The sequence below is a fragment of the Ptychodera flava genome, chromosome 2, assembly GCF_041260155.1.
Source record: "Ptychodera flava strain L36383 chromosome 2, AS_Pfla_20210202, whole genome shotgun sequence".
NCBI lineage: Eukaryota > Metazoa > Hemichordata > Enteropneusta > Ptychoderidae > Ptychodera > Ptychodera flava.
Genome location: NC_091929.1, coordinates 11,373,044 through 11,398,118, shown reverse-complemented (window position 1 = coordinate 11,398,118; position 25,075 = coordinate 11,373,044). Strand labels below are relative to the sequence as shown.

The 25,075-nt window shown below is 36.8% G+C and overlaps 1 long non-coding RNA gene across 1 annotated transcript; it reads left to right on the top strand.

Annotated features, from left to right (window-relative positions):
• Positions 1-1,256: 1,256 nt before the first annotated feature.
• LOC139147182 (uncharacterized) lies at positions 1,257-25,075 on the top strand. Its single transcript, XR_011555665.1, has 3 exons — positions 1,257-1,357; positions 19,911-20,349; positions 22,126-25,075. It is a non-coding gene; the product is annotated as an uncharacterized lncRNA (long non-coding RNA).

Genomic DNA, 25,075 nt, shown 5'->3' with positions numbered 1-25,075 from the left:
CTAACCTGAAATGCTTAGTGATGTCAAAATTGTCTGAAGGGAAGAATTTTCCTGACTTTCCAAGCTCTAAACGTCTCATTTCTAACTGCAGTCGGTGTTCTGCTAATTCTCTTTCCTTTTCTTTTTCCTCTCTTTCTTTCTCCCTTTGTCTTTCTTCATTTGCAATTCTTTTTCTTTCATTTCCAATTCCCTCTCTTTCTGTCTTCTTCTTCCATTTCTAATCTTTCCTGCCTTTCTTTTTCTTTCTGTCTTTCTTCCATTTGCAATTCTTTTCTTTCATTTGTAATTGCATTTGTATTTTTTCTTTTTCTAATGCCAATTTTTTAAGCTCCAAATCTGCCTGAATTTCTAATTCTAATTTTTTGAGTTCGAAGGAAGACTCAGGCTCATAATCTTTTAAGGCAGACTCTTCAAAATAGCCAGAATTAACTAAATGTTTTGCAATCTTGAATTGAATTTCTCGCTTGCGCATAGATCTTTTGACATCTACTTTAAGGAAATTTGCCAGTGCTATGAGGTTGTCTTTTCTGAGGGAATTAAATGTGTCCTGATCAAGGTCATCCATAAATTCGTCTGGCTTAAATTCCGCCATGATTAAATTTCGCTGAGTTCACAGTATATAGTAGTTTTGAAAAGGCTGTCAAAATGTTGTCAAACGGCTCAAAATATTCGTCTCCCGGACAAGCCCCCAATTTTGTTACGTGCAGAGAAAACGAAAAAAGGGTGAACTCAGCAGTTAACGTTTAAACAAAATTTATTACGAAAATAAAACTAATTGCTAAGTCAGGGATAGAGTACAAGCTTTAAAAGTGTACAGACTACTTATCTCAACTGGGACGGCAAAGCTCCAGTCTCAGAGTTGTAACAGTCAGTCGGATGAATGAACAGTCCTTTGGCTTGCAGGCTTGAAGCTGCACAAAGTCCACAGTATAAATCCAGCGTTGGCAGTGAAGGTCTTGAAAAGTCTTGAGAATGACTACTGCTGGAGTTTAGTAACACACAAGAGACACGATCCCAAAGTCTGACTGGAAGCTGAGCACGTCCCTTTTATAAAGGCATATAAGAACAATCTAGAACTTTTATTGACATGCTAATTACTGTTCTAAAATTATCTCCCTTACACAACTAATCAACTTTCCAGAACATTCCAAACATGACTAATTGAATTCAAGGTTGTGAGGTCATCAAGGGCAGTGACCTTGAGAATGTTCTAGACTAATTGAACTCGGTCATGATGAGTGTGGGGGAAATGACCTACACAGCAGAAGTATTCATGGATGTCGTTTTTCTAATCAACAGCGACAGCAACTAGCTGTGCCTCGAGAAGCGTATCCGTCGCATTGTAAAGTCAAATATGGTAAGTTTGGCTAATTGAGCTTTTCACTTATACGAAAGTAGTTTGAGTGTATAACTTTCATATTGCAAACTTTCATTTCCGGCTGTAGTGTGTGTATTTAGAATATGAAAGAAGCAACAGCATTAATCATTCGTGCTCAGAGTCTTAGGGCCTACATCTTTTTTCACGTTTTTGCTGTAGTTCTTTTGCCGTTTCGTTGAGACAGATCTTGATAGCCATTCTCGCATTTTGGGTTTGCGTCTCTAGATATTAGCATATCAATCGCATCCAGTGTGCGAAATTAACGTCGGTTCGACGGTCCGAGACCGACAGATTTCTCGTCGGGCCGAAAGTTTTTAGCAACATGTCGGTCCTTATGACCGACTGGAATTTGGAATAGATGATGAAAATTTCTCCGTCAAGACCTGTAACAGATCCAGATAATGACTAACTTTGAATCATATTGATTCAGACTTGAATGTCATGCACCTATCAATGTTTTCCACTGTGGCAGTGCGGGCAACAGGGGATATTGATCGCACTTCGTGTCCTGGTAGACGCGTTCAAACTATAAACGGTTCATAGAAGAGTTCAAGACAAAAACCTACTACGAGTACAGTGCTGTTGCCTAAACATATTTAGTTTTGAACACGGAGGTATTTTTTACCTCCATGGTTTTGAACTACGCCCAATACAAGGATAACATGTTACACGACAGCCCAATAGTGCTACCTGCAGTCGACAGTCAAGTTCACGTTTCGCTACGTTTGTTTCTGGACCGCTAGAACACGTTGCTTGCTCGTTGGTCTTCAACCAAAGTTCACAAAACCGACTGTTAGCACGATATATATCGTCGTGATAACAAGTGTACATTTTATAAAACAGCGGCCTTATCATAACAGTTTTGTCGAGTTGCACGATCCGTCCGTCGTGTATACTCTCAGAGACCGAGAGTAGGGCTTCAAATTGTTTCAATGTATACCGTTTTACGACAGGCATGCAAAATCTCACCGTCTCCTGGGCTTTACGCCTAAATATCGCACAAAATTACGTCTTTTAAGATTTTACGGTATCATTAACTGATCGTGTCGCCATCGTTTTCAGCAGTATAGAGTGTCTGTCAAACTTTTCAGAATCATTTTAAAAGGCGATGAGACCCAACAATCGCTCAGTCGAAACTTTTCAATCAGAAAATATGCATTCATTTCCGCGAGTGGCGACGTGTGCCATTCATGTTGTCTGCAATTTCTATAATCGAGAAAGAAGTTACGATACTTTTCCTTTTAATTAAAAGTATAACTTCACCTGTTTCTTCATGAATGCAACAGAGGCCACATTTAAGCACATTTATTTTTTTAAAAATTTTAAGCCATACGTCATATCAAAATTCATACCAAGTATATTCTTCCTTCTGCTTTACATTACAATTAAAAGAGACGTAGTGATCAATGTTTGCATAAAAAATTCATCACACACTCCTCTTACTCATGACCCTTTTTAGGGTACAAAGGTATTCACTCACTTCTCTACCACTCACGTTGGCTAATTTCAGAAGTGATTTTCAGCTCGCCAACCATTTTCAAATCACAATATCACATGCCCAGGTGTAGTGTACAATTTTACACAGCCATATAGAGAACATCATCTCCCATAGACTGTCATGAGAGACAAACTGTCTCGCTTTCATCACCAACACGTAGTCAGTGCATGAGCCTAGTGTATTCGCTGGCCCCTGGGTTTTGACATCATTTTATGGTCCGAAAGTGGGGGATTTGACATGGCTAGAAAAAAAGTCAAATTCTCCTGTTAGTCCCATAGCCCCCCCCCCCTCCGTGGTGGAAAACATTGATAAATGTGTGCGCATGACAGTGAGGAAAATGAGGGCTGTGATCTTTTTCAGATTCCAGATCATGTAGCTGAATGATGCATTCACTTACACTATTCTGCAATCTATGTGAACAATAGTCGTTTTGTATTGAAAAAAGGACAAGAAAAATTAAATATTACAACATTCAAAAGCATAGTATTAGTCGAGAGAGTGTTGACTTTAATGGTCGTTAACAACTGCATTTATTGAGGACCGGCAGTTTTCTGTAAGGACCTGAAGCTTTGGCTTGGTGCAGGCCCTTATGACCTGAAGCTATTTTCTCTTAATTTCGCACACTGCTCGCATCGTATTTTTAATAGTCGCGCCAGCGGCTTACTGACTACGCATGCGCTTATTCATAATATACTATGCGAGTAACCGGAAGTGTACCCTTCTTTCATGGGCGCCGCCATGTTTTTTTTTTGAGTACTCGTAAATAAACAAATACGAAACAAATTACTATTATATAACATGCCATTTATAAAATATACCTCTTTTATTAGCCAGTAAATGTTATTATGCACCTTGTCGCCGATACAAAATATCGTTTATGTAGATAAAGGGAGAAAACTGTCGTGCATATGAACGGGGGCATACGCAAAGAATGCTGGGATTTAATTTTAGAAAAGCGCCCCCTGTGTCAATAATTAGATTCAAAAATTGCCAGTTTTTAGACGGAACGCTGTAGTTTTCAGCACGAGGGACCGTGTTTTCAGCTTGCAAGTGGAAGATGGGCAGTGCGGTTACCATTGCAATGATAATGATTGCATAATACGTCCCTTGTTTAACGCAATAGGCTGTTATCATTGTAAAAATTGCCAATTTTTGTCAAAAATTTTTACACGTTACAGGAAATCTATACCTGCTCTGCTGCAGGGTTTGACGTCGTGTACGTACGTGAACTGCTTTCATCAGAGGGAAACTGGGCATAGTTGTCGTCATATAAACGTTTATGAAGTAACAATTTATGACATTTTATCATGAATCAATACAAATAACATTGCCAATCTTAACCCCTGGCGCGACACCAAGGGCTGAGCCCTATATAATATTATGGTAAGTTCGGACGTTTGAGCGTTCCACGCATTTGGAAGTAGTTACAGTGTGTAACTTTCATATTTCAAACTTCCACTTTCAGCTGTGTGTATTTATAATATAAAAGTGACAACAGCATTTTAAATTTGTACTCACAGTCTTACATTTTTTTATGTTTTGCTGTAGTTCTTTTACCGTTTCGTATAGACAGATCTCGCCATCCATTCTCGCATTTTGGGTTGGCCTCCCTATCGGTGTTATTAGCTTAGTTTCAAAGTCCGATTTGTCGTACCCCTACCAACGCACGTAGGTCACAACCATTTGGTTATCCCCTAAACAGTGTTCTCTTGTGAACACATGTTACAGATAAAGGGTCGTCAAGTTCTGTGTTCTCACTGCTCAGTGCTGTAGGAAACCAAATCTGCATCCATGGTATGTGAACTCCATGGTGGAGCTGAATCTGCAGAAAGACGGCAGGAGAATGATTCTGTAAAATTCCGTTGCTTAAAAAATGGTGTATGGCTGATATGTCGTCTGGTATCTATGGCCGATAGTCGCAACAGCATACCAAGAACTGCAGCTTTTCAGGTACACGTACAGTATAGTTTATGTAGAGGTTCTCCAATTTTAGATAGCGACGCAATCACATGCAGCGGATGAAAATGCTTGCAACGCTTGGCTCTTCAAAGTCCGCGAAAGATTGATTCGGTAACACTTCGAAATTAAAACATCCCCGGTCGTATTGTTTTCTGCTTTACAACTCTCTAATTCGTATAGTAGTGAGAGTGGTGATGCTTCGGACTGCGTTAGGCGTGGAAGGCATGCAACGTGTCTTGCAGGTTTGTGTTCATGAACTCAAGGTACAAAAAACTTTTACCTTTATGATGTTTCACGGTATTTTACCTCTATTGCGTGTTTCAGGCCTGACCCTAACCCTAACCTCCATGGAGGAAATAGGCATCTTGTCCACCACAGTACAATTGATAAAGTTTCCTATCCTAGGCGACGGCCAGTCTTCTTGTGGTCTGCTCGATAACGCCAGAATTACATTGCCTCAAAAGGACAGTACAAAGTGGAATAAATACCCAGTGACACTTAAACTCTCATTATTCGATAACTCTATTGATTCTATCATTCCTATTTCTCTGGTCGATGTAAACATAAGTTCTTCTTGAAACAAGACAGTTGATTCGCAAATCTGCAAACTTATAAAATATCAGGGTAACCACGGCGTCACGTACAGGAGACGATTGCAAAGGCATGCTTCATTTATTTATATTTGAAAACTACAACTAAATTTACACGAGTGTTATTACATTTACCAGCAAAATGAGTTTTATTCAATGTGACTTAATCGGAATGCTCTCGCTCTGCCTCGTGAGTTTTGGTTCCAGATTAATGACACTGTCAGAAGGACTTTGAAAATGTTAGGGTTTATAAAGCTTATGTCTACAACTTTTATAGCCAAGTTTGGAGTCATCTAAAGTATTAATTGTAGTGCTACTGCTCTCCTTAGCAGAAATACACACTGATAAAATTAAACATGTACAGGAGAAATCTGTGAAGTTTTTGTGCCTCATGGACAAATGTCCAGACTCTCAAATTTCTAAAATTCTTTTCTAATCTACCACTTTCACCTTCTTAGTTTTTTTCGAAAATCAAAAATTTAAGTTTCCCCGTAGGGTTAACACAGGAATGGTGCCCTTTTTAATTTCCAGTATCGCAAGATCTTGAGTAATTTGTTTCGCTAGTTCCAAACTTTGCACGTTTTTTATTGTAGATTTGGTAAGAAAATGGTTAAAAGTTTCATTTAGATAAGTTTGAGTAAAATTTTAAGTCTTTCACTTTCGAGGCACACACAACCTTAAAACCGGTGTACAATACAGCTGTTCCGATTATTATTGTTTTTGTGATAGATTGTAACTTCCGTTTCTCGTGCGGACACGCAAGCGTTTGGATGTTTGTTCTATTTATACAATTGGTAAGGGTCAAGATCTGTCCGTATCTTCTTGACAAGTTTAATTTCAATGTGCCTAGCAAACAGCTAAGACATCATGCCACCTTTTGCGTCTGTAACAGAAGAATTAACGTTAGAAAGCACTTTGTTTATTTTGAGGTGTAGAAGCAAGTTTATCGACGTCTGCTGCACTCTGTCTTTTGAGGTGTAGATGTAATTTTAATGACTTTTGCAAAGCAGATCCACCCATTGATTCGCCTAGTTCAGCTTCTATCTTTCGTAGACTGGCCTGTAAAGCCTGCTTTTAATATTTTTTGTATTGTCACTATAAGTTTATTCTTTTTGTTGAATATCGCTGCTTATTATGTCATTAGTATCGTTTTTTGTTTTCCTTTCTCCACTTCCCACTCTTTTTTGAGAGTGGGGATTTCGCCGAGTGGCTCTGTCTGTTGCCTCTCCGCTAGGCGACTGATGCCATATGTTGTGAGCTCGAGCCCGATTGAAAACTACCCGTATTTTCTACCCTGGGTTGATAGCTCTGCCGGTGGACAGAATTGTCCCCGAAACTGTCTTTCGCCCACTTTAAGCGATGTATTTATTGCTTCGCTTCGATGAAGTTTGTGTGTGCGATCTGTGATAGTGAGCGTACGTGCGTGAGTGCTTTACGAACTCCACAACGTGTGGAGCGGCGGAGTCAGAAAAATGTAACAACTTTATGAGGTTATCCCTCGATATCACCTCTTGGTGGGGTCGTATTGCGCGAGTGCGGTTGTGGGCCGCATCACACGAGTCGAAGACGAGTGTGATGCGGCCCACAACCGCACGAGCAGCAATACGACCCTACCAAGAGGTGATATCGAGGGATAACCTCTTTATCATATACCTATGCCCACGTTATTGAATGAATAATCTCGTATATTAAAATATGATACGTTTCACTGTGGTTTTTCTTGATGGACTACATTTGTTTGCGTCATCTTGCTAAGGCGGATTGATATACTAGCGTCTGACGTAATCTATCAGCTGGCTCATTGACAATTATTTTACGGTTGAGCAGAGAAATGCTTGAACTCTGTCATCAAACATGTAGGATATCTACCGAATCCGTACGGTACATGCAAGTGTTGTGTTTGGTATTATTTTCCAGAAAGCATTTACCATGAATACATGATATTTTTGAAAGTTGTGCTTTTGAATTTGCCGGTCCTCCGACATGTCCGATAGCACTTTTGCTTGTCGTCTGCGCGTCTGTGCTTATGCACGGACGGAACAGCTGCTGTGATCGATCTATCAGTGCCCGTACGGTGTGATGCTCTGCTCTTTATATAATTTGTTCAAATTGGTAGCACTACAGCAGGTTAATCCGATATCGACACATGTGTTTTATTTAGTTACCCCGCATTTCCCTATGCTTCAAAACCCTATAGGAATCAGTCAAACAGGCAGAGACATATGCATTGGAGATCGGACATGATATCGTAGTCAAAGTCAAATCAAAGACGGGCACCATGGTTTGCTTTGATTAGGGCGCCACCATGTAAGTAGTCCGGTATGCAAATCAACAGGCCGTATCAGGCTTTGTTATGTAAATCAACAGATCGTATCACTTTTTCATATGCAAATATTCAATTGAATGAAAGAAAGACGCGCTGATCATTCCTTTCATATGCAAATCAACAAGGCGTATCACTTTATTGACATGCAAATCAACATGATATAGTCTAGTCGGAAGGTAGGGTTCCCATGCACCCCATGGATGTATTTTTTTAACCTACATTTTTGTAATCCTTAGGGTCTATATTTAATGAATTTTGATGTTCCCAAAATCAAATCGTGTCCCATGGGGTTCATTTGGCGCCATCTTTGCCGCCATCTTGGCCGCCATCTTGGATTTCAACAATGGGGTAGGGGTCACGTATCTACCGCTCGACGGAAACAGAAACAATAAAATACTATAAACGTTACATTTTTAGAAAGCCAAGATCATGGCCTTTTCATTGATATATAACTTAATAGGGATTAATTAATATTCGAACGTCGATTAGACTTTATATCGGCCATTGGCCGTAAATCGTAAAATTTGCTAAATTTCACACACAATAATTAAGTTCCCGTTCCTCCAAACAATTTTTCATAAGGTATTTATATATTTTTTGGAAGAACTCAGTGCAATAAACAAGAAAAACAAGATTAAAAGTATGTGTCTTTAGATTTAGTGGGTGCATGAGCTTGTTTTCTAATTACGCGGTATTCCACAAATCTGTGTGTAACATAAGGGTAGGGGTAATGTTTCCCTTTCTGTTTCGAATCATGAATGATGAAACCATAAAAATGTTACATTTTTTGAAAGTGCTGCATCAGACCTTTCTAAAAATATATAGATTTATGGGGAAAAATTGCATATTCAAAAGTTACAAAGCTTAAACCTTTCGGTTTGTGTCGATTTTAAGTGATTTTTTAAGAACGAAATTACAACATATGGGGTAGGGGTAATGTTTCCCTTTCTTCCTCGAACCATGAATTACGAAACCATATAATGTTATACTGTTTGAAAGCCCTGAAGTGGGCCTTTCCAAACATGTATAGTTTTATTGGGAAAAGTCCATATTTTAAACTTACAAAGCTTATGCCTTTCAGTTTGTGTCAATTTTAAGTGATTTTTTAAGGACGAAATTACAACATATGGGGTAGGGGTAATGTTTCCCTTTCTGCCTCGAACCATGAATTATGAAACCATATAAATGTTATACCGTTTGAAAGCTCTGAAATGGGCCTTTCCAAACATGTATAGTTTTATTGGAAAAGTCCATATTTGAAAGTTACAAAGCTTAAACCTTTCAGTTTGTGTCAATTTTAAGTCATTTTTTTCAACAAAATTTTAATATAAGGGGTAGGGGTAATGTTTCCCGTTCTGCCTTGAACCATGAATTATGAAACCATATAAATGTTATACCGTTTGAAAGCTCTGAAATGGGCCTTTCCAAACATGTATAGTTTTATTGGGAAAAGTCCATATTTGAAAGTTACAAAGCTTATGCCTTTCAGTTTGTGTCAATTTTAAGTGATTTTTTAAACAAAATTATAATATAAGGGGTACGGGTAATGTTTCCCGTTCTGCCTTGAACCATGAATTATAAAACCATATAAATGTTATACTGTTTGAAAGCTCTGAAATTGGCCTTACCAAACATGTATAGTTTTATTGGCGAAAGTTGCATATTTGAAAGTTACAAAGCTTAAGCCTTTCAGTTTGTGTCAATTTTAAGTGATTTTTTTAAGGACGAAATTACAACATATGGGGTAGGGGTAATGTTTCCCTTTCTGCCTCAAACCATGAATTATGAAACCATATAAATGTTATACTGTTTGAAAGCTCTGAAATGGGCCTTTCCAAACATGTATAGTTTTATTGGAAAAAGTCCATATTTGAAAGTTACAAAGCTTTAACCTTTCAGTTTGTGTCAATTTTAAGTCATTTTTAAGAACGAAATTACAACATATGGGGTAGGGTACTGTTTCCCTTTCTGCCTCGAATTATGAATTATGAAACCATATAAATGTTACACTGTTTGAAAGCTCTGAAATGGGCCTTTCCAAACATGTATAGTTTTATTGGGAAAGTCCATATTTTAAGTTACAAAGCTTATGGCTTTAAGTTTTTGTCAATTTTAAGTGATTTTTTAAACAAAATTATAATATAAGGGGTAGGGGTAATGTTTCCCGTTCTGCCTTGTACCATGAATTATGAAACCATATAAATGTTATACTGTTTGAAAGCTCTGAAATGGGCCTTTCCAAACATGTATAGTTTCATTTGGGAAAGTTGCATATTTGAAAGTTACAAAGCTTAAGCCTTTCAGTTTGTGTCAATTTTAAGTGATTTTTTAAACAAAATTATAATATAAGGGGTAGGGGTAATGTTTCCCGTTCTGCCTTGTACCATGAATTATGAAACCATATAAATGTTATACTGTTTGAAAGCTCTGAAATGGGCCTTTCCAAACATGTATAGTTTCATTTGGGATAGTTGCATATTTGAAAGTTACAAAGCTTAAGCCTTTCAGTTTGTGTCAATTTTAAGTGATTTTTGAACAATATGCACAAAACAGTTAGTCCGTGGCCAGGTATCGAAATCATCCCCTCTAAGGCATTTTACCCACTATGATTTTCTGTTAGCTAGTATTCTCAGCTGTCATAATCTGCTTATTTTCCATTTAACTGATGGTGTGTGAGAGTGTAACGACTTGTTTGTGAAGGGCTGTCACGCCCTCAGTAGTAAATAGGAATGGGTTAGGGTAACATATTTACCGCTAGTCGGAAACAAAAACAAAAAAAACCCATAAACAATACATTCTTAGAAAGCCCAGATAATCCCCTTACCATTGGTATACAACTAAATGGGGATAAATCGATATTCAAACATCGATTAGATTTTATATCGGACATGGAATGTAAATTGTAAAATTTGCTTAATTTCAAACCCAATAATTAAGTTCATGTTCCTCCAAACAATTTTTACAATGTATTTATATATCATTTGAAAGAACTTAATGCAATAGAGAAGTAAAAAACATTAAAGGAGTGTATCTTCTTGAGACTTATGGGGTGCGTCGATTGTTTACCTAATATATGGTATGCCGTACATCCCTCTATAATATACATTTAAGGGATAGGGGTATGGGTAATGTTTCCTCTCTTACAAAACGCAGCGAATAAGGAAGCCACATAAATATCATATCTCTGAAACACTAACGCAGCTGTTTTTCCAACAAGATATGGCTTGATGGGGTAAACTCAAAAATTATGCAGTGACAATGCCTAAACTCAAAAGTTTGTGTTACTTTACTGACATTTACTTGTTAAAAGGAACATAGAAAAATACTCTATAGGCATTAAATAGCAATAAAAAGCTAAAATGGTGGTTAATAAAAGACGTTTTACTCATTTCAATAACTCAAATTAGGGAAAGAAAGTTAACAGCTATAATATGTCAAAAATTATATATTCCAAACCCACAAACACTAAATTGGATGTCATAGTCGTCACGCAAAGTTGATATGACAGCAGCAACAATCAATCCCTTTTCTTTAATTGAATCGCAAGAGATATATATTAAGCAATAAAGCACCACTTTGAAAGGATACCACACGGTTTCGACCGGTAAACAACATATACGCACGAACTTCAGTCGTGTGTATAAGGAGTGAAATGGTCAAAACCGAGCTCGAGTGGTGTACCCAACTTATAGCGGTTGTTTATCGCTATATTATATCAGTATATTGAAACTTGTGATGAAAATACAAACAATGTGAAAGAAACCCACTTTGGAGATAGGAATGGCAAACTTTACAGTATATCGTAAATACATGCACAGTCACGTGACCGTCTGGGCAAATCAGAGCTCACTATTAATAGTGTTACTTTTCATACCACACGGAACACGAAAGAATCTTTTATCGCTCTAAACCAATCACCATTAATCCACAATATAGCTTCTCCATACTAAGATAATATGGATCGACAACACTTTACCTTCCTTACCAGAAAACAAGAGATCATAACCAATTTGTCGAAATTATTTTACAACGCAGAACACTATATACTCCCAATGAGAATTACATTTTCGACTGGGTACTAAAATTCAATAGCAAAATAATTCTGGAACTAAAACCCGAAAAGCCAAATGTCACAGAACGCATTCAAATTACGCAACTAAATAGTAAACAGAAGGCGAACAAACACTCTCTACACCAAGCAATAAGAAGGCGAGACAAACCTCAGAAAATGACTAAAAAGGCTTATATTCCCATTGACACCTCAATGTTTAAAATGCCTTGTGAGTGAATCTATCATTAGTTTCTTATCATGGATGACATTTACCAATGTTAGACCCTGACGTCTTTGAAGCAAAGACCCTACAAACGGACGTTTTAGGGTCAATGCTTGAAGATACCACTCCCACCAGCATGATCGAATCAGAGAAGCTAGATTGATCTAACTTTCGAGCTAGATCAGCCACCAGCAGCTGAGAAAAAATAAGTCAACATAATCATCAGAGTCAAGCGAGCTAGACAACGGCTTCACACATTATACACCACAAAGAGGACATTCTTACACAATTCACAAAAAGCGTTCAAAAGCTTCGTTAAAGGCATTGTTCGCGATCCCAGGGACGGGCATGGCTGTTGCGTGGCAAATGCAAAATGTTAGTCACGCTGAATCAAGGTGTAATCAAGTAATAGCTTATTTATAGATTGGAAAATCCTAATCCTGATAGTAATGAGGTAATATAAACTTTGCCACTTCTTTGATTTGTATGTTTTACATTCCATGTTGTACTAGCCTGTACTATACATGAACAGTCAATACATCCGGCAAGTATTCCGTGCTGTTCTTTATAGTTAGGTCCCCGCAATCCGAGATAAGTCTTTCTATAGTGTGAACCATTCTCTTCGATTACTGTAATCTACTCCAATAAATTCCCATTTAACTCATTTGTATGATTACAGGGAAGCCTAAGCCTATCTCTTACAATCTAAGATTTGAGATATTTGACAACAATATGTATGCAATTTTCATATTTTTCATAGGCCTAAATAACACACAGTAGAAAGTCATACTCAATGTTTTGTCCAATTGAAAGTCAAATTTTCACCGAACAAGCAGAGGTGGCAATCTGTAAGCCAAACGAGAATTAATATTAGCAAAGATGGATATTAATTAAGCCTTTCCCATTTCCGATCCCAGTTACTCATACAACGGGGTATAAGCGAAAGCCAAGAGTATCGAATGTGTTGAAACCTAAGTGGCCCCTATTCAGTACCACGTAGCCTACAGGTACACCTTAAAGAATACTTACCAGGCCAAAATACCGAGTGTTGAATTCCTTCAAAAGTGGCAACACCTGGAAAGACACTGCGGCAACCAATATATCACCCTGATCTCTAAATATTTACCTCTACACCCAATAAAGCACCGGGACTCAAGACAGTTGTACATCACAAACTTAAGAGAGCGATCGAAGACACTCGCTACACAGAACGCAGGATGGAAGGCTGCAAAGACGATTCTTCAAATAGGCAAAAAAAGAGGCTAAAAACAACACAAACATTCACAGCAACGACGAGAGGTCGGGTTTTCTTCCTATACTACGGTACAAAGCCAAACCAAAGGGTCTTTCAAAGGCCACCGCACTTCCCTTAAAGCCCGGCTCGAAATGGACTGGGATCATGATTAGTGCCAAGTTTGGTTGGGCGTTTTGGGGCATGGCTCTGCATAATGAGTCTGTTGGTAACGGTTGCGATCGTTCGCATTATCTGCGGATCTGTTTGCTCTCAGATCACGCTCAGGCTCGGACTAATATAGATACGTACAGCCTTCGTTTCAAGGTTCGTTTCAGTCATGCCATGGTAAATACTCGAAATAAAAAGAAAGGAAAACTATCAACTTAATCAAACAAGAGTTTGCTTGAATGAATTTACCGAAGTTTCAGGCCATATCAACGTTCGTTATGTGAATGATTCAGCTGCTGACCGCCACGTACGTACGGAATATTGGCGCCATCTAAAGTCGAATAATTATCAAAAAAGTAAAAAGCTTATATCTGGGCTTTCTAAGAATGTATTATTTATGGTACTTTTTTGTTTTTGTTTCCGACTAGCGGTAAATATGTTACCCCTAACCCATTCCTATTTTACTACCGAGGGCGTGACAGCCCTTCACAAACAAGTCGTTACACTCTCACACACCATCAGTTAAGTGGAAAATAAGCAGATTATGACAGCTGAGAATACTAGCTAACAGAAAATCATAGTGGGTAAAATGCCTTAGAGGGGATGATTTCGATACCTGGTCAACGGACTAACTGTTTTGTGCATATTGTTCAAAAAATCACTTAAAATTGACACAAACTGAAAGGCTTAAGCTTTGTAACTTTCAAATATGCAACTTTCCCCAATAAAACTATACATGTTTGGTAAGGCCCATTTCAGAGCTTTCAAACAGTATAACATTTATATGGTTTCATAATTCATGGTTCAAGGCAGAACGGGAAACATTACCCCTACCCCTTATATTATAATTTTGTTTAAAAAATCACTTAAAATTGACACAAACTGAAAGGCATAAGCTTTGTAACTTTCAAATATGGACTTTTCCCAATAAAATTATACATGTTTGGAAAGGCCCATTTCAGAGCTTTCAAACGGTATAACATTTATATGGTTTCATAATTCATGGTTCAAGGCAGAACGGGAAACATTACCCTTACCCCTTATATTAAAATTTTGTTGAAAAAAATGACTTAAAATTGACACAAACTGAAAGGTTTAAGCTTTGTAACTTTCAAATATGGACTTTTTCCAATAAAACTATACATGTTTGGAAAGGCCCATTTCAGAGCTTTCAAACAGTATAACATTTATATGGTTTCGTAATTCATGGTTCGAGGCAGAAAGGGAAACATTACCCCTACCCCATATGTTGTAATTTCGTCCTTAAAAAAAATCACTTAAAATTTACACAAACTGAAAGGCATAAGCTTTGTAAGTTTAAAATATGGTTTTTTCCCAATAAAACTATACATGTTTGGAAAGGCCCATTTCAGAGCTTTCAAACAGTATAACATTTATATGGTTTCGTAATTCATGGTTCGAGGAAGAAAGGGAAACATTACCCCTACCCCATATGTTGTAATTTCGTTCTTAAAAAATCACTTAAAATCGACACAAACCGAAAGGTTTAAGCTTTGTAACTTTTGAATATGCAATTTTTCCCCATAAATCTATATATTTTTAGAAAGGTCTGATGCAGCACTTTCAAAAAATGTAACATTTTTATGGTTTCATCATTCATGATTCGAAACAGAAAGGGAAACATTACCCCTACCCCTTATGTTACACACGGATATGTGGCATACCGCGTAATAAGAAAACAAGCTCATGCACCCACTAAATCTCAAGACACATACTTTTAATCTTGTTTTTCTTGTTTATTGCACTGAGTTCTTCCAAAAAATATATAAATACCTTATGAAAAATTGTTTGGAGGAACGGGAACTTAATTATTGGGTGTGAAATTTAGCGAATTTTACGATTTACGGCCAATGGCCGATATAAAGTCTAATCGACGTTCGAATATTAATTAATCCCTATTAAGTTATATATCAATGAAAAGGCCATGATCTTGGCTTTCTAAAAATGTAACGTTTATAGTATTTATTGTTTCTGTTTCCGTCGAGCGGTAGATACGTGACCCCTACCCCATCGTTGAAATCCAAGATGGCGGCCAAGATGGCGGCAAAGATGGCGCCAAATGAACCCATGGGACACGATTTGATTTTGGGAACATCAAAATTCATTAAATATAGACCCTAAGGATTACAAAAATGTATGTTAAAAAAATACATCCATGGGGTGCATGGGAACCCTACCTTCCGACCCGACATGATAAATCATGTCACTGAACTCAGTACAGACACAATACAGGGCATAGGTATATGATAAAGCCGGTTATCGAACAACTCTTTTCTTATTCGCTAGGCGACTGATGCCGTATGTTGTGGGTTCGAACCGAATTGTAAACTAGCCATATTTCCTCTTTGTTTTGTTCCGTCTTACCTTTTTGTATATTTGATTTTTACGTTGCATGTTAATGTGACTCTCTAACGTTGGTTTACCCAAATAACGAAATGAATAAATTTGTTCTGTCAGTCATGAACAATGATTTCCAGAGACGACCGGTGAAAAATGTAAAGGAAAACAATAATAATCTACAAAATTAAAAGATCAACAATAATCAAAATGCACAGGGAAAAATAATAGAAATGCAACAAAAGTTATTGGCAAGGAATAAACATACAGACACAACAAGTATGGCGTACATATTCAGACAAAGTGATGATTCCCGATAAAAGCCTTAAAGGGACAGTCCACCAAAATATCAACCTGCCTTTAAAAGTAGAAGAAGATTATTTCTGTAACATTTATGATGAAACGATAAAAAACGTGGTATTTATTCTCCTGGAAATTAATGTTTTATTAACTGATGTGTATGACACCATTTTCATTACTGGTCTTTTTAAAACATGCGGGTAGACTGTTGAAATAGCATGCTGCACGACAAAAACGAATTTCAAATGATTTGTATGGCGGCAGAGTAAAATGTGGGCATTCCTTGTGGATTACCAGTCTGATGGGTTAGTTTGTAACCTTACCAGTCTGATGGGCTGGTTTGTAACCTTACCAGTCTGATGGGTTGGTTTGTAGCCTTACCGGTCTGATGGGTTGGTTTGTAACCTTCAAAGATGTTTTTCAAATAATAATGAACAAAATCACCTTGACTTGATTTCAAACACTAAGTCTTAAGTATCTTATAACAAGCATGGCCTTGACTCCGTGAATCATCTGTGCTCAAATTTAAGGAATAATTATAAACATTGTGGTCCGGATTTGACGAATTGATGACCAGTTCTCAAATATATCCATTAAGAGTAAATATTCATCTAAATAGAGTCCCGGTTATTTGAATGAATATATCCCCTCAATAACATTATCGTAAATTTTGACATCGCCGGGTAGACCAGCTTGTTTGACTTTATGATGAGACTCCAAGATCATCTTTTTGTTTTGTTTTTTATAAATTTAAAAGTCAATTTGTTGACATTTTATTTTCTATGTACTTTGCCAAATTCCAAGGAAACGATATCATAAGCACTCATTGATTTCCTGACGCAATGACAGAAATATTTTCAGCGTTAAAGGCAACTTTACCATTTTTCATCGTGGACGGAAGATCATTGTAAACATTACGAATGATAAGGTGTCCAAATGAAACTGTGTGGTACAACTAAAGACATCTTCTCCTTTACTACAGGAAGAGTCCTATTCACTAGTATTGAGAGTGGTCAGGGAGATTCTTCTGAAACCAATTTATTACCCTGCTGGTTACATCGATGTGCTATAACTGTTTGAGCAGTAGCTAATGATTGACAATATTGAACGCATTTTTAAATCAGTAAGCCTCTGATTCTAAATATTATCCTAAATACATAGTTAAATCAATCAATCAAAATGGTTGACGCACTATGGTTTGGACCAGACTGACTCGCACTAAGAATATTGTGATGAGTAAATAGTAATATAACAGGCTATAGACTGCGTTTTTGAAAATCTTTGAAACAACAGGAAATACAGATATGTATCTAAAGTATAATTGTTGTTATCAAAAGTATCAGAAGACTTAAGGGTGATCGAGCTACAAATTTTTTACCAACAATTCTCATTTTTTTTCTCTAACAATAAAACTTATATGTGAGGATGAGATTACGACAAAAAATCAATATGTCCCCAGATTAATTTGGCAGCTAGAAGAATGTGACTCCACTTTATCCCATTCGAATGACAGAAATTATGAATCTCCCGTAAGCGTTGCCCAACACGATATATTTACTTTCAGTTCCTTTCTTGAAATGCTGCACTTGTTTCATTTACATATGAACCACATTGAATAATAAATTAAATTTTTAGCTTTTTTCCGCTAAAATGTGCATAAGAATTATCACTTCACAGGCCTTCCAAAACAACGATTAAAGCTGTTGAAAAAATTACCAATAACCAAGCCTTAAGCATAATTTGTAGAATTATTTAGAATTCCAATCCAACAACTTTGTTTATTTTCACATTATTGTTCAGATATTTCATATAATATGCATTAAATATAAATGTGGGGTCCCCGGCCTATTTAAAATGCTACATCGCTTTACATCACCCTTCCTCTTATCTAAAAAAGGAAAAAAATCACAATTTGATAAGAAATATGTTCTTTTCATATTATGTCGTTGGGATTTCTAAATACTTTGTAAATATATCAAGATTCAATCATTTAAAACTTGCAACTCGAAGATAATATAATTATCATTCAATCATCACTAACATGGTCCGCTTGCATGCTAAAAGCTCTGAAAGTAAGTTGCATGAAGATAAGTTCCCATCAAAACCACGGTGTAATTTTTACAGTGAGCACAGTCCCGTACAGTGGACGCGCGTGTCGTAGAGTGCACGTTCTATCGTTTGCAGCTATGTAGATTAGATTACAGGTGACTGTACACCTTTAAGGTAGAACGCTACCATTCTATATAGGAAGCGCCCTCTTTTGTCCAGAAGATGTACATGTTCCTTTTAGACTACCTAACCTGGTGAGCGTGAATAACAGGACAAAATGGCAAAAAATCATGCTAGTGACCTTATAATATTTCTTTCAGAAGTTTTTATGAATCAAAACAACCGAAATTATATTTTTGCACTGAAAAATCGACAGTTATTTTTATTTTGAAAGATCAGTAGAGAATAATTAACAATTGTAGCTCTGACATAATATCAGTAAGCTAGAGGGTCAAATCTCAGGCCTAACAAAATTCACCTTTTTTCATCACTTTTTGCTGTTTAGTAAGAAAATTTGCGTGGTGACCCCAACTTTTTTTGCTTCTAAATCAAAGAACACTGTCTGTTTGATAGATATTGCTGTACTTTTTAACATTTTGAAAATTATTTTGTGCATTTATATGAAGTTTATGTTTTTAAGAAAGACTAATTTTACAATTAAATGATAAATTTAGGGTCTAATATTTAAATTTTAAGACAAGACATCACAAATTTTAGTTGATTGTCCTAATTCAGCTGTCCTGGCAATGCAAAAATGTGGTATGCACACTGGGATCTGTTAATCGTTTGCGATAAAATAAAGATTCTGCTGGTAAGTGAAAATTTCGAAAAATGGGAGATTTAGTGGTTTTCTGTCAATTTTTGCGTGTGTTTTTTCAAAAATTTTGCATGGGTACCCCATATTTTTTTCATATCTTTGCAATGTACACATAAAGATTATTTCAGAAAAGTCAACTTCAAGAATGTCCAACATTTTTGGGAATGGTAGCGTACCTCCTTAAGGTAGAACGCACCTCGGGGACAGACATTCGGACTCTCAAACTTTTACAATTCTCTTCTGATATACCACATGTGGGGGTTCATTTTAAAGCTCTTGGTGAAAGAAAACTTTTTACTGGCTTAGTTTTTCGAAATCCGAAACTTTTTATTTTCCTCTATAGAGTTTACACAGGGATGGCGGCCATTTTGAATTTCTAATATCAGTAAACCTTTGGTAATTTGTTTCTCTAGTACCAAAATTTGCGCGGTGACCCCCTATTTTTATTCTTTATTTTGAAAGAGAATGATTGAAAGATTCCTTGAGCAAAGTTAGAGCCAAAGTTTAAGTCTTTCACTTTCGAGGTGCATACTACCTTCAAGGTATACTCTCACCTGTTAAAACTTTTCCACAGTTACCATGGAAAGAGAAAATCTAACTAATCACAGATTTTAAACGGATGGCCGCTTTTTAAAAAAATGCCCTCACGTGGGCATTTTAATACAATGGAACGCCCCTTTGGCCATATATGGGCATATTTAGATTATAGGTGTCTGTATACCTTTAAAGAAAGGGGAAACGTTTGCCGATTTCCATTGAGCTCGCACTACACTTGTAACTGAAGACAAGTTAAAAATCATGGTCAGTGGTTACGTAAGAAAACTATTTGTCGTACCGAGGCAGAAATATAAGTTAATAGTAGTCCGTGCAGTTTCTGTATTTCGATTCCACGTCAAAAGCATCTAATGTGAATTGAATCTGGCCTTTTTATCTAGATATCTCGTATCCTTCTTTCACAGGACAAATCTCGGAATATAGTCAGTCCGTTGATTTTGCTAGTACTCTTTCATAGTGTTCTAGCGATTCCAATGGCAGACATATGCATTGAAGAAAGCTCGTCCCGTCGACTGGATTCCTGCTTAAACCCATTACCCAATGCACCTGTGTGTAATTCGGTACCAAATTTACATGGCTCATCAACTGCGCCTTACCAGTGGAGATGTAACTGTGACCCGAGATGCGCATACTTTGGAGACTGTTGCTATGACTACCGAGAGGTGTGCCACAACAGGTCTGACTTCGATTCTATCGATTACAGCAGCGACACTGAAGATAAAGTGCACGTTTGTACCAGAGTGTCAACCGACTCAGTTAGAGGGATTTGGATGAATCGGAAATGTCCCAAAACGTGGCTAGATGACAACGTCCGCGAAAAATGTGAGAATGTCATCCCCCTAGGTGAGATAGAGTTTGTTACTATAATTAAACTTGATGTTATATAATAACGACCTTCACCCAACCACTTCGGTATCAGTATGCCCTAATGAAGCATATTGCAAAAATCGGAAATCAGCTACAAAAGCTATAAACAATAAGATATAGATAGGGCAATTGAATACCAAAAACGTACAAACTAAACAGGCTTTAGTAAAAACTTGAAATATGTTATTTGTCGAGTATTTTGACATCTGTAACAAAGGTCACGCATCTTTATATGGTGGAATGTCATCGATAACAGCGTTATTCATATGGTAAGCTAACGAGTTCATCATTATTCGTAATTATGGTATGACTGAGCAACTATTAGGGATATTGAAATGAACATTATGCCAGTTTTTAGCAACTAGCTGCATGAAAAGGCACATAGAAATAAAGTGAGTGCACTACAGGTGCCTGTGGCGACAGATTAGGTGTACAACTTCAAAATAATTGGTAAAAATACTTTGACATTCAATTCGTGTAAACTCACTCCAACCAAAGACATCAAACTTATTCAAAACCACTACCAATTCACCGATTCAACTAAGAGTCAGATTTCATGAAAAGCTAATTAGCCGTTCTTGAGACATAGACAACAAAGCAATTCAATTAGCTCATTGGCCGGACAGAATTACCAGATTAGTAGTATGCAAGATGCTACTTATATTTCAGACATGATCACATCACTTTACACGACACAAAGTGGACGTTCGTGTTTTTTTGCAAACACGAGAAGTGAACGTGAAATGTTTCGGGTTTCTTGATCAAACTTTCTGCACGATGCAGTCTGTGTTGATCAACTGTTATTGATCCTGATCTGATATTGTCCATGGTGACTGAAACGTGGAGGAAGTTTAAGTTTATTTCATTATTTATTTACGTACTTTTATGCATTTATTTATTGTTTACCCTATTATTATCGAATATATATTTTCACTTCTTCCTTTGACTAAAATATCGTTTTCTGTAATTATTTATAAGCATATCAGGTCGGATGCCTACAGTGCAAATAAATTCTATTATTATAAAAAGGTTAAGAGAACAGTTCACTGTGACAGGCACACAATATCAGAAAATTTGTCAACCGATTATACTGGGGCTTTCGTTTTTCCAATAGTAATTGCTTAAAGATCTTCACATCATTTCCCCCAAAAAGCTCTTGAGAGGCATTTCCTTCGACAACATATCATTGGCAAGTTGTTATAATGTAGTGTTACACCATGTAATCCGAATCATGTGATTGATTCAGAATAATGTTATCAGACATCTACGAATTTGCACACTATGGTCTTATTTGTCTCTCGGAAAATCGTCAGTGCGGTGTATCAATTTTAAATGTACATTTGGAATCATTTGATATATAGTCCCATGTTGTCAAAAGTGATTTATAGCTCAGACGCCTCAAAACGAATGCAAACGATTAACCTGTAACTTGCCAACGTTTGCTACCAAGCATACCAAACAGACCATCAAAACATACATAGCCAACAGCCATAGTGTATTAATTTCAAATCTACCAAGTGATCATTTGATGTTGAAAGAGGACATATGATCCCATGGTGTCACAAATGCTTGGTAGAGAAGACTTAAAAGGAATGCAAACATCCTAACTGTAACTTGTCAACGTTTGCTACCAAGTATATCAAACGGATGCATCATAATATGTGTAGCAAAGAGTTATAGTTTGAAACCATTCTGCAAATTTAGAGCCGGATTTCTAACCTCATGTTGATATATTTTTTGTTTTGCATTTAGATTTGTCTTTAAGAAGTATTCCTGTAACTTGGTCGGCAGGAAGTGACGTCTTCGCAAACATTTACTGCGCAGAATGCAACGGAATCAAACACGCAGAAGTGATGATGTGGAACACAACTGTAAACCTACATGACATACCTGATGACATTGCGAATTCCGACCTGAGTAACGACCGAGTTACGATGATACTGAAAGTAGGTCAGAAATTAGATGGTAACCACAGAATAACTATGGAAGAAATCGGTCAGGCATTTGGGCGTCCCTGTATCTACAATATCACCGATTCATGCGAAATATCTCTCTACCACAACCAATCTGAATTTCAACGAGCGCAGAATATTTGCAAATCTTACTTTTCAGTCATTTCGTTATATGAATGGCCATTTCATTTTGGTTTTATAGCTGTTAAGATTTTAACTTTATATAAGAACGCTCACTGTGCCATCTGTAACGTTAAAGCGCCGCGCGGGGAACACGTCTGTGGTGTGGATATGAATGACTTAAATGGACGAAGTCTTAGAGAAGTCTTTTCCCTGAGCCTGTTTTTTAACATTAATCCACATGGTTACATTTTAGTGTCAATAAGATCTAGCAATACGGCCGAACTGAATAAAGACATCTCCCATGATTTCCGCTGTGAATTGGGTGAGATATTTGATCCAAGCTCTCAGCGTTGCACAAACATATTTAACGTGTCCGTTATTCACCGTCAAGGCAACACAACATTCAATTCGACACTAAATACAAAACGAACACATATCGATGACGATACAATAGTAGAGTACTACCCGAAATGTCCAATTTCTGCCAAACAACTTTTGTTAAACAAAACTGATTTCAATGTAGATGAAGACACAATTATTTTCAAAGTAGGGGATGACTTGGTACAAAGTCAAATATTTGAAATATTCGCAAATGGATCGATAGCATTCGTGTGTTTTCTTTCAAATGTTTCTTCGCACAAGTATGTAATATGGGTGACAATTTCATGTTCTTCACTGTCAATTATTTGTCTCGCAGTGCATGTGATTGTTTACTGTAGAAAACCTGCAAAGCAAAACTTCCCTGGCAAGTTGACGATCAATATGGTGATTTCTATGTTTCTTGCCCAGGTTTTATTTTTGTCGAGTATGGGTCTTAATGAAATTCCAGTATTATGTTTCCCTTTGGCTGTTCTGTTACACTATATATGGTTGGCCAATTTTGCGTGGATGGCAGTTGTCAGTTTTGATCTTTATCGAACTTTCCGATCGATAAAGAAGGCTCTATCCGTAAATCAAAATGTCAAGTGGTTTGTTTGTTACTGTCTTTCCGGTTGGCTGCTACCTGGCTTTATTGTTGCAGTTTGTATTTTTCTTGATCTGAGCCAAGTATCAAAGTTTCGTGTCGGTTATGCTGAAGATGGAATATGTTGGATTCGTAGGCGTCTGGCACTCGTCCTATTTTTCATTTGCCCTGTGATCATGATTGTTGTGTTCAATACGTTTTGTTTTGCCATGACTACGTACTACATACGGACTGGTACAATAAAAACACCAAATTATGGATGGAGGAAATATACCTTTGTGTGTGCAAAGGTTTTCATTATCGCAGGATGTACATGGAGCCTTGCTCTGGTTGAAGTCTTCGTTGAAAACGAAGTAGTCAGTGTTATTTTCAACATTACCAACTCCCTGCAGGGGATGCTTGTATTTGTGGCTTTTCATCTGAAAAACCCGTCATTGTGCAAAAATTAGCTTGAAGAAACGATATTAAATAATTATGACCACGTGATTAAATGACAAAGCGGCACTCTTTATAATATCAGTTAACCTGTATCTCGTTTCTATTTCATTTAAATCAGAAATGTTCGCCATAAGCTAATATAACCATGCAAATGTTTCAAGATAAAATTTAAAATGAACGTGTTGCTAATTGCATAACTTAAAAGTGCTGTTTGTTTCAAGATCCGTAGGAGAACAAATAAAAGTAATGTTATTTTGATATTGCTGTTAAGCCTATTAACTTACATTGCAATCATACCCATTGGCAAATCGAAAACGTAACATAGTCGACAACTTCACATATTGCATTCTATATCCATTATTTGTAAATTATAGCCTGACATTAAGGCACAGATCTTCGGACCTTCAATTTTTCCCAAACGTTTTTAGTCTGCTTGTGGAGGAGGAGGAGGAAAGAAAATTTTAAAGCTCTCAAAGTAAGAAGCCTTTTCATCGCCTGAGTTTTTTAAAAATCGAAAAGTTATTTATTTTTCCTGTTGAGGTAAGATAGAAATGGCAACTATTTTTGGTTAATGTTGGGTAATTTGTTTCTCTTTTTCCAAACTGTGGCCCCTTATTTTTATTCTTGATAGGGTTAGAGAATGGTTGAAAGTGTCATTTAGGAAAGGTTGAGAAAAAGTTAAAGTATTTCACTTGGTAAAGTTATGTACTTTATGAAGGTGTTGGACTGCTACAGTGTCTGGTTCCATTGTATAGTTTACACTGTATTGAACAAGTGTGCCGACTCCTAGCACATAGTATTGCATCAGGTGGTTAGACGAATCTCACTGACCTAACTTGCTTTAAGCAAGGTGATCCCGACCTTTAGTAATATATTTAACTTCAACTACAGGTCATAAAGTTGAAAACTTTAGTGTTAGTCTATTAAAGGAAACAGTGTAGATTATAAAGCAATCGATGATTGTTCCTTATGTCACTGAGATAGACATGTATTTGCAAACTCCTTAATTCTTTGTGAATGTATTTTCACTGTGTTATTCCTTGGTAAGTAAGATGTTTTAAATACGATCAACATATTTAGACATTTATTAAAAATTATGTTTTCATAGTTCGACAACTTTCTTCATCTAATTATATGTTGCACTCAATAAATCACTAGAGCTCGCAGGTATCTCGTCAAAGTTATAAAAATTGTCCATAAGTAAATGCAAGCTGTTTAGATTATA